A 10,307-nucleotide genomic window follows, 5' to 3' on the forward strand; every position below is an offset into this window, starting at 1 on the left:
AAATAAATAAATAAATAAATAAATAAATAAATATTTAAACATCTCCCAACAAAGTAAAGTCCAGGACCAGACAGATTAACTACCAAATTCTACCAGAACATTAAAGAAATAATGCCAGTGCTCCTCAAAATATTCCACAAAGTAGAAGAGGAAGAAACACTACCAAACTCATTCTATGAAGCCTATATTACCTATTACCAAAGCCAGACAAGACTATAAGGAATGAAAATAGATCAGTGTCCAACATGAACATAGGCATGAAAATCCTCAATAAAATACTTCAAATTCAATTCAATACATTATAAAGATCATATGCCATGGTCAAGTTGGTTTCATTCCATGGATACAAGGATGGTTCAAGATATACAAGTCAATAAATGTAATACAGCACATAAGTAGATAAGGACAGAAATCACACAATCATCTCCATAATCATCTCAATAAATACAGAGAAGACTTTGGCAGATTTCAACATCCCTTCATAACAAAAGCCCTGAGGGAACAAGAAACAGAGGACCATACCTCAATCTAATAGAGACTATGTACAACAGATGCTTGGCTACTATTGTACTGAATGAGGAGAAACTTAAAACGTTTTCTTTATAAATATGAACAAAACAAAGCAGTCCACTCTCCTTTTTAATTTTTTTATTGATTTCAGAATTTCACACAATGTATTTTGATCACATTCAGTCTCCTCCCCCTCTCCAGCCCTCCCCACTAGTCCCTTTCAACTTCATGTCCTCCATTATTATTTGTCCCCTTCTTTTTTCAAGGGTCTGTCAAATCTAAGCCGTGCTTTCCAAGTTCTCCTAGGTGTGAGTCCATCCCTTGGAATCTGAAACCTATTAGCTGTCACACCCGCAAGGAAAACGGACTCTCCTCTCTGTATCCATCAACATGGATCAAAGACCTCAACATAAGACTTGACACCTTCAATCTGACAGAGGAGAGAGTAAGGAGCTTATAGGCATGGGAAAGACTTTCTGACAGGATCCTGATAGCACAGGTATTAAGACCAACCATTGCCATTTGGGACCACATGAAGCTAAAAAACTTCTGTACTTCAAAGGATACCACCATTTGAGTGAAGAAGCAACTTACAGAATGGGAAAAAAAATCTTTTCACCTATGTATCTGATAGAGGGTTAGTAACTAGAATATACAAAGAACTCAAAAAAATAAAAAAATAACAACCAATCCAATTGAAAACAGGGGCAAGGAACTAAATAGAGGGTTCTCAAATGAAAAAAACACTCTCTTTACTCTTACTCAACATAATGCTTGAAATTTCATCTAGAGAAATAAAGCAAGAGAAAGAAATAAAATAAGTATGAAAGGAAGAAGTAAAATTATCTCTGTCAGTAGTACAACCTTATATTTAAAAGATTATTCAAAAGTCTTTATTTTATCAGAAAATTCTTGAATATGCTAGACACTGTCATCAATGTAGCAGGATAAAAAATAAACAGACAAATATATATATTTTTACAAACTCAAAATTTTGACAGTAAAAACAAAAACAAATTAGGCAATAACTAAATGTGAAAATAAATTGAACATACAGTTCTCAAAAGAGGATATGTGAATGGCCAATACATATGTGAAAAATGTTCAAGAGCTTCGGTCAGCAGGGAAATACAAATCATAACTGCACTGAGATTTTATTTCATTCAAGTCAGAGTGGCTGTCATCAAGAACACAAATGACAACAAATATGGACAAGGATACAGAGAAAGAAGAACATTTATACAGTTCCAGTAAGAATGTAAACTAGTGCAGCCACTATGGAAATCAGTATGACAGTTCTTCAAGACACCACAAAGAGAACTGCCACATGATCCATGTATACCACTCCTGGGGATATACCTGAAGGAATACAGTCAGCATGCCACAGAGCTATCTGCATATCTATGTTTATCTACAGCATTATTCACAATAGCCAAGATATAGAAGCAGCTTACATGTCTATCAACAGATGAAAAGATAAAGAAAACATGATGTAAATTCACAGTAGAGTTTTATTTAGCCATAACAAAGAATCAAATCATGCCATTTGCAGGAAAAAGGATACATCTGTAGGTTAACACGCCAGACTCAGAAAGACATATATCACACTTTATATGCAGAATGTGTGCATCTATGTATGAGCATATAAGTCTGTGTGTGCACATGTGTGTACATGCACATGTGTACATGCATGTGTGTGCATGTGCGTGTGTGTTGTACAGAAGCAGAATTATGTGGAGAAGGAATTGGTAGCTAAAGGGACAGAGGGAGAACAAGAGGCAGTAATTGAAGTAAAAAAAATCCCATGTTTCTTTCGCATGCAGAATCTAGATTTAACAATATATAAACAGAATAATGTCTGTTTAGGGAGAGGACCAGTGAGAAGATCGGGGGGCTCAAAGGAGGGTGATAGGGACTTGAATATGAGCAATGAATAATGATACACCTGTATAAAAATGTCATGTACCACACTATTTTGCATGCTGACTTAAAACCAATTATATATATAATGTTTTTAAAAAAGAAAGAGCATGTCATCATGGTTTCCCCTGAAACCCACAATACAACCTTTCAGTAATATGATATGAGATCAATCTAGGGTATTTTAACCTTTCTTTTGAATGATCTTTGCCCCCATAAGTGTCACCGTTCATACCCATAAAGCTATGGCCCCGGATCCTTGCCTGCCATATAGATCCATACTTTTGTTCTCAGCCTAGAAGTCATAATATTTGCCATGTGTACTTGTTGCATTGTAGCTTAGCTGTGTTCTTTTTCTGGTTTCATTGAATAAAGAAGTTTTTCTTATTCTGTCCCCTTTTTAAAGCTTTGGGTAGATATTTGAGGGCTAACATGCTTTATTTTGCCATTTTCAAATGGAAACCACAAGATTACATATTGAACATACAATCAAATTAGAAACCCGAGTAGTTTTTTATATTTGGTTTTGCTCAGTCATATCATATGATACTATAGTTACAGAGTTGATCTTCTAGATTTAAGAGCATAACTCTAAATTTATCCTTGTTAAATGATGTCTTGCTAAATTCAGGCTTGTCCATGATTTTGAAAGCTCTTGGTCCTAGAATCTAGTGTCTTTGTATAACCTTTCCATTTTCACATCATTCACAAATTTAATCAGCTTACTATTAATACATTCATCCAACCACTGCCAAAATTACTGAATGAAATGTGGCTAAGGACAGCCATTCATACCCATGCTCCATGGTCTGTCAACATGATTCATTTAACCTGCATTTACCCATCTTTATCCGAGGAAAATGTATTTATTAGCTTCTTGATTATATTCAGATGCTTTATGTCTGTAGCATTTTCTCATCGACTAGAGTAGGAATCCAATGACTTCAGAAAAAGGTGAAGAAAAGCAAGACAAGAAACGCAAAGAAGAGGGCAAGGAGGGGGAAGAATAAGGTACAGGAAGTCGGGGGGAGAAGGGGGAGAAGAGGAGGAAGAGCGTGGAAACTTTGTTTAAAAGTAACTAAAATAAAAAAATAATGGAGAAACTGATAATATAATGTAGCCACAGAGAGAGAGAAAGAGGACTACGAAGTCATATTCTCTTCGTTCAGGAAAGGAAATATGTAAACCTAATTTACCAAGCCTGTGTTCTACAGAAAGAAGCGTGTAAAAGTATTCTGATATAAAATACGTCATAAGGGGCTGAAGAGATGGCTCAGCAGTTAAGAGTGCTGACCGCTCTAGCAGAGGGCCCAGATTCAGTCCTCAGCACCCACATGGAGGCTAACAACCATCTGTAACTCAAGTTCCAGGGAATATGATACCCTCTTCTGAGCTCCATGGGCATTGCATGACATAGGTACACATACACATACAGGCAATATGCTCATACACATAAAAAAATTAAATTAAAAATATAAAAGAACTCTAGGGGCTAGAGAGATAGTTCAGTTGTTAAGAGCACTGGCTGCTCTTACAGAGGGCCCGGGTTCAATTCCCAGGACTCACGTGGCAGTTAACAACCATCCATTACTCCAGTTCCAGAGGACTCTGACACCCTCTTTTGACCTCTGCAGGCTTTGTATGACACAGGTACACTTACACACGTGCAGGCAATATACTCATATATATGAATAAATAAATAATAAATAAATAAATAAATATTAAAACAAAAAAATTTTTTTAGTCTTTTTGAGACAGGGTCTCCCTGTAGCCCCAGCTGTCCTGGAACTCACTATGTAGACCAGGCTGGCCTTGAACTCACAGAGATCCACCTGCCTCTGCCTCCAGAGTGCTGGGATGAAAGGTGTGGGACCACCACGCCTGGCCTAAAACAAAATATTTTTAAAAGAACTCTGTAAAGAACAAAGTCAGTCATATGGCAGGACTTATCAGAGCCTTTAATATGTTGAAGTTTATTTTTAAACTCCAAAAGGGAGATGGTATCAAGAATTGTTGTATTTGATCAGGTAGCCTTTTGAAATGATCCATCTTCCAAGGGCGGGGTACCAAAGCATATTTTGTGAAATTCTGCTATAAACCGTCCATTTTATTATTTGATCTACTGTGCAGCACATGGGAATGGTTGCCAAATTTATCTTATCATGATGAACAGGAGTTGATTTAGTTTGATTTTCTTTATTGGAAGAGAGCAAGATAAAGTGGTCTTTTGTATATTTAGCTCCAGAGACTAGAATCGAAATAAAATTCAAATAGAAAACCAGACTTGAGTCAGAGAAAGGAAAGATGAAAAAGAATCAAACTCAAATGCAAACCCAGGCGCTGCACTTACTGACTGTAGGACACTGTTGGAGGAAAGAATCTTTCTGTTTCACTTTCCTCTTCTATAAAATAGAAGTAATGTCCTTCCTAGTTCACAGAGCCATTGTGGGTATCAAATGAGGTAACGTCTCTGAAAACACCTTGCAAAGGAAATGCTTTACAGTTGTAAATATGTATAAACCAGTGACTACAAGAAGAAATCTTCAGTGCCTGAACACACCAAAGGTGTGCACTGTGCTCAGATCAGGCAGCTGTAGGTCAGAGGCAGGTGGCTGGGTTGGTGCTCTGCTAAATCTTCAGAGACCACTTCCATCCAGAAGCGGCTACTGTCTTCAGCATGCATTTTCCAAAACACATGGTGTGGAAATAGATAGGAGGATGGAGGATAGGAATGGCCTGAAGGTTTTAATGAGCTATCCATTAGGCACAACATAGACTTTTGAACCCAGGACACATGCTGGAAACTGGCAAAGTAGTAAACTCCCAGGGGATGAGAAGGACTGTATAGACAGGCTTCCTCTGACACAAGGGATTTCTAGCAGCTGACTCTAAGCAGAAAAAGGTCCTGTATTATTCCTTGCCTGCTCCCTCTCCCATTCCCACCAACCAAGGGCTGTTCTCTCTGAACCCATCTAAATCTTTGACCCTAGTTAATAAAGATGGACTCAAAAGAAAGATTTCACATTTCAAATGGGCAAAAGACAATTCAAATGTATTCTCTCTAAATAAAAAGAATAAAAAGAATTTATGTTTTAAGAGAGCAGGCAAATGAAATTATCCTCATTAGAACTTTCTAATAATTAAGTAAAAGCTAATGCTCTCAGAATAAAACCTCCTACCTCCCTCATAGCATGAGGTACACCATGCCTGAAGGTATTATTCCATTTACAGAGAAGCTAAATAAGAAGCCCATTAACTTTTTCTAATAATGTTTTATCTTGTTACAGAAGCAATAAATTTTCAATGCAGAAATGTTAATTTAGATAAGTAGTTTTTGCTCCAACATTTCCCTTTAACTATTTTGTACTCTGTGAAGGTTAAATCTTCCAGGGCCGCTTCTTCACAATGGAAAATATTAGTGAGCTGAGTCTTCTCTAGCACTTGCCTCTGCATATATGGCTTCCCATTCTCTGACAATTGTGGAGAAAGCTCATTTCTACTGCAGCTCTTTCTGCCAACCCACTCCTACTATGGTATCTCCACTTGATCTACTTGTGACACATCAAATCTGGTATCTTCAAGCAGCAACAGCTAATTATTATTATCACACTTTAATGTTGACTGGGCTCAGCTGGGTGATTCTTCTGCTCCAAGTAGTGGAGATCGTGTCTGTAGTTTTTCATAGACTCAGACAAGCCAGAACACTCAAGTGGCTGACTCATTTGGTAGATACTTGTACATCAGCCAGAAGCCAGCTTGAGCTGTTAATGACACACCTCTTTCACATGGGCCACTTGGACTGACCTTAGCATCTAGAAGAATTGAGCCCAGGATTCAAGAGGAAGTACTCTGAAAAATGGAGGTAGGGAAGGCAGATTTCTTCAAGCTCAGACTTAGCAGTTAGATGGTACCATTCTTGCCACATCGTTTTGGTCAAAAAAGTTCAGAGGTCAGTCTAGATCCAAGGTAAATAAAGAGGTGGCTACCAGGATGACATTCCAATGACCATAGGAGGGAGTTATTGCTATGGTCTTTGTAAACACATCTTACTACCTCTTTTGTAGATGTATCTTGCTGTGGCCAGTGCTCTTAAGGACCCTATCCTCATTAGTAATACATATAAGCACTTCTAAAAATTACAGCTACGACTTCTTGCTCCCAAACACTTTTTCCAAGCCCTACAAGTCTCCCTCCTCTTTAAGACTTTCTCAGACTATAGGATGGTTTCCCAGACTTGTGCTAGATATTTCCAGGACTCAGAGGTTCATAGCTAATTCTAGCAGCAGACGTAACTCTAGGTTGGAGAAACATGGTTAGAAGAGGAAGTCAAAAGCATGCTGTTCTACGTGGCCTCTGGGTTTATATGCATGAGGAGAAAGAAGCATGATGGAGGCCATGAGGGCGTTAAAGCCACCCATGGTGCTTCATTATAAAGCAAGGTGCCAGGGGAAAAAACTAGAGGTGGAGGGAAAGAGCTTTATATGCAAACATTACATCTCTAAACATGAAAACTTATTCTGAATACCCACCCACACAGAGCATTCTATATACCCACCTAGATGGACCCACATATTCACACTCATGCCCACATGGCATACACAAATCCACATACAAATACCATACACATTCACATGAGTTCACATAAACACATACTCTTACACACAAAGAGCCAAACTTTCACACTCATGTTCATACAACACAAATACACACATATACATTCATATAAACATATACAGTCACATACATATGCACACACAAAGCCACACCTACTTTCCTGTAAAGACACTCACAAATACAGGCCCTCACAGTCACACACTAGCAGAAAGTAGTACCAAAAGCCCAATGCCCCAGTCCCTTCACAAATCTAGATGGGAGCAAGGATGTGTTGTTTTTCCTTTGCCCATTGAGTCTGAGAAGCCCCTTTTCAACCGTGTGTGGGTAAAATGTGGCCATGGTGCTCACTGACTATGATTCTGAGATGAAACCACGTAAAAGAAGCCCAGATATGGAAACGGAGCCATGGGGAGGCCTCCTGTGTTTACTCCACACCACCAAGTGGGCACCCCACCGTATCTCCCCAGGCCATATTCTGGCTGTTAAAACCCAGCTGGGCCTCTGCTCAAAACCCCACTAGTCTGGGGGTAGGGCAGCAGCCCATGGCTCCTGGAGTCCATTTCTGGCAGCAGCTTTCCCCACAGAGACACTGATCAATGGTTAGATCAAGCCCCATGAGCCCCAGGGGACTGGATTCCAAGAAAAGACGATGTAGCAGAGAGTTTTCCATTGTGCTGACATCTATTGTGGGCTTCAGAAAGCAGAGGGAGCCAACCCTCTGGGAAGGGTTTGCAGAGGTAAGAGGAAGAGAAGGTCAAGGTTACACTAGGGCAACAGTATGGAAAGGGAGTGGAAACTGATTCCTTTTCTAAAAATTCGCCAGCCCCTACCATTTTTAATATTTCTTTAGTATTGTGAAAATAAAGGGGTCAAAGGGAGATAAAGGTGAGCTTTTATTCAATTGAGGATACATACTGTTTTTCTGCCTTTGCACATTCATTTCATTTTAGTGTCAAAGAGAAGCCAGCAAGTCGAAATCCCATGAACACAGTTCATTTGTTTTATTGGGAAGGTTGAAGCAAAACCATCTGAAAAGACTACTACTTTGTATCATGATGCATACGTCAAGCTTTCATCTTCAAATGTAGCCTCCAAAGAAAAATCAAAGTTGATTTTTTTCCCTTTTTGGCTAAGTGTACAGTGACAAATGTACCAATTTTAGGCTCCAAAAGAAAACCTCAGTCTCACACTGGTGTCTCATCATTGAAGGCTGGCAAATCGGTGACGAGGAAATGACTGGAAAGAAGAAGACAAGCAGACTGCACTGTCCAAGGTGTGTTTGCTGAGCAACTGCTATGCCTCGGGCACTGTGCTGGGTGCTACAGATAATAAGATGAACACAAAAGGTCTGTGCCCCGAAGCGGCTTATAGCCTAGCAAGCCCAGCAGACAGTGAGATAATGTCATGTTTAAATTGTCAAGGCCTGCATGCACAAGGAGGGTGCATGCACCTGGGAGGTGAACTCGGCCCCACCCCAAGATAGCATCAGAGGTGAAAGCTGAGGAACAAATAGAAGATATTAAGGTACAGAAAGCAGCTGACCACATGGACAGCCCAGCACCAGAGCAGGTCAAGAACTGCAAAACAGAAAAAATAGACAGGAGCCCTCACCACTCAAAGCCCCCAGGGCATTACTTTTGGAGCTGCAGAAGACAGCTGGCCAGGAAGAAAGGCCGGCTGTCCTCCTAAGGAGCTTATCCTTACCAGGAGGTGACCCAAGACAGGGGACTAGGGTGGTAAGATTTGCATGCTTAATAGGGTCCCTCTGGCAACAGCAAAAGGATGGGAAAGAGGATAAAACCCGAGGGGGCAGGAAGACCAGATAGCAGGGAAGTATGATGATGCCTGTTAGAGATAACAAGGCCCAGTCAAGGGCAGGAGATGGGAGGAGGAAATGGATTCACAGACTATTTAGGGAAAATACAGTAGGATATTGCTAATTAAGTATGAGGTGGGGAAAGAGAAGAAAAACCAGTTTGAGGAATTGGTGCAACTAAGACAGGCTACAGAAATAAGGACAAGGTTTGGGGAAATTGGAAGAGATCACTTTGGGATATATTGACAAGAAACCTGGGAGTTTCCAAGTAGCTAAACAGTGCTCTGGAAAAGGTCAGGAGGGACAAAGAGTCTTAAGGATTAGAAACCAAGGTGGGCAGAAATCTCCTAAGAACAGGGTGAGAAAATAGTGGTTGAGGCAGAAAACAGTATCATTATATCAAGGGCCTCATTCAAGTAACATGAATTACAATTATGTGATGGTTATAGACTGTCTTTAAAAGCCTGGTACAAACAGCTTGTGCTATCTTTTGGGTGAAAGCCAGGAAACTACTTTCTAACCAGAGAAATCCTAGAGCTGAGGTCAGAGGAAAACCCAACCTTAGAGTCCCCTCTGCCCACCCCCAGCTACCATCCTCCCATCCTCTGATCACCCTACAGATGGCACGATAATGGCAATTAGATGTTTTCATTGTCTCTGAGGGAGGGGGTAGAATCCAGCACCTCTCATGCCATCTAGGTAAGCACCTTACCACTGAGCTACATCCCTAGCCCAATTTCTTTTTTCATTCTTTATGAAGGACTATGTGCTGGGCACTCTTAAGTTGCCAGATAATAAAAATGTGAACCCTGTCATAGATTTGTCAGTGGTGTGGTTGGGTTTCTGCTGAGACAGTGTGGTTGCTGTTTCATCCTCCTGCCTGCTAATTCACTACAGTCAGGCCAGACTAGGTGCTCTCTTTTCCTAACCCTTATGTGTGCATCATAGTCTCTGCCTCGTCTGCAGAGAAGGCATCAAGATGCTCTTTATTTAGCATTTTTCTTTCTGAATGTTCTGTGATTTACTTTTGTGTCCTGGAAGTTTCTATAAGATAGATAGGGCTAGTTGAGATGGGTAAATACATACAGGAGACTTTCTAATTAATGGCAGAACAATGAACCAGAGTTCTTAGCCTTCTCTCTGGCCTCCCTGTCATCTTGCCTCCAAGCTGAGTTTTTATGGTCCCTTCCTCTCCTCTCTGTTCTGCCACCCTGAAAAATCACTCATTTCACCTCTTAAATGGAAAGGAGCTATAAAACTTCTAGTGATTTCCTGAGCTTGGATGTCATTAGTGAGCATGTTAGCTAAAAAAATATCTCTCTCTCTCTCTCTCTCTCTCTCTCTCTCTCTCTCTCATATATATCTATATATATATATATGCATATATCTGGCATTCCTTTGCTTTTATGTATACTTGTCTTTATGGCTGCCCTCTTGGGATTAGATA

The 10,307-nt window shown here is 40.0% G+C and overlaps 1 long non-coding RNA gene across 1 annotated transcript in view; it reads right to left on the reverse strand.

The window, feature by feature from the left end:
- Window positions 1-10,307, reverse strand: part of LOC115071097 — a 264,390-nt gene that overhangs the window by 215,154 nt on the left and 38,929 nt on the right. The gene's annotated exons all lie outside the window — the stretch shown is intronic.

Source organism: Nannospalax galili, unplaced genomic scaffold (genome assembly GCF_000622305.1).
Source record: "Nannospalax galili isolate Female #2095 unplaced genomic scaffold, S.galili_v1.0 scaffold617, whole genome shotgun sequence".
NCBI classification, from domain to species: Eukaryota; Metazoa; Chordata; class Mammalia; order Rodentia; family Spalacidae; genus Nannospalax; species Nannospalax galili.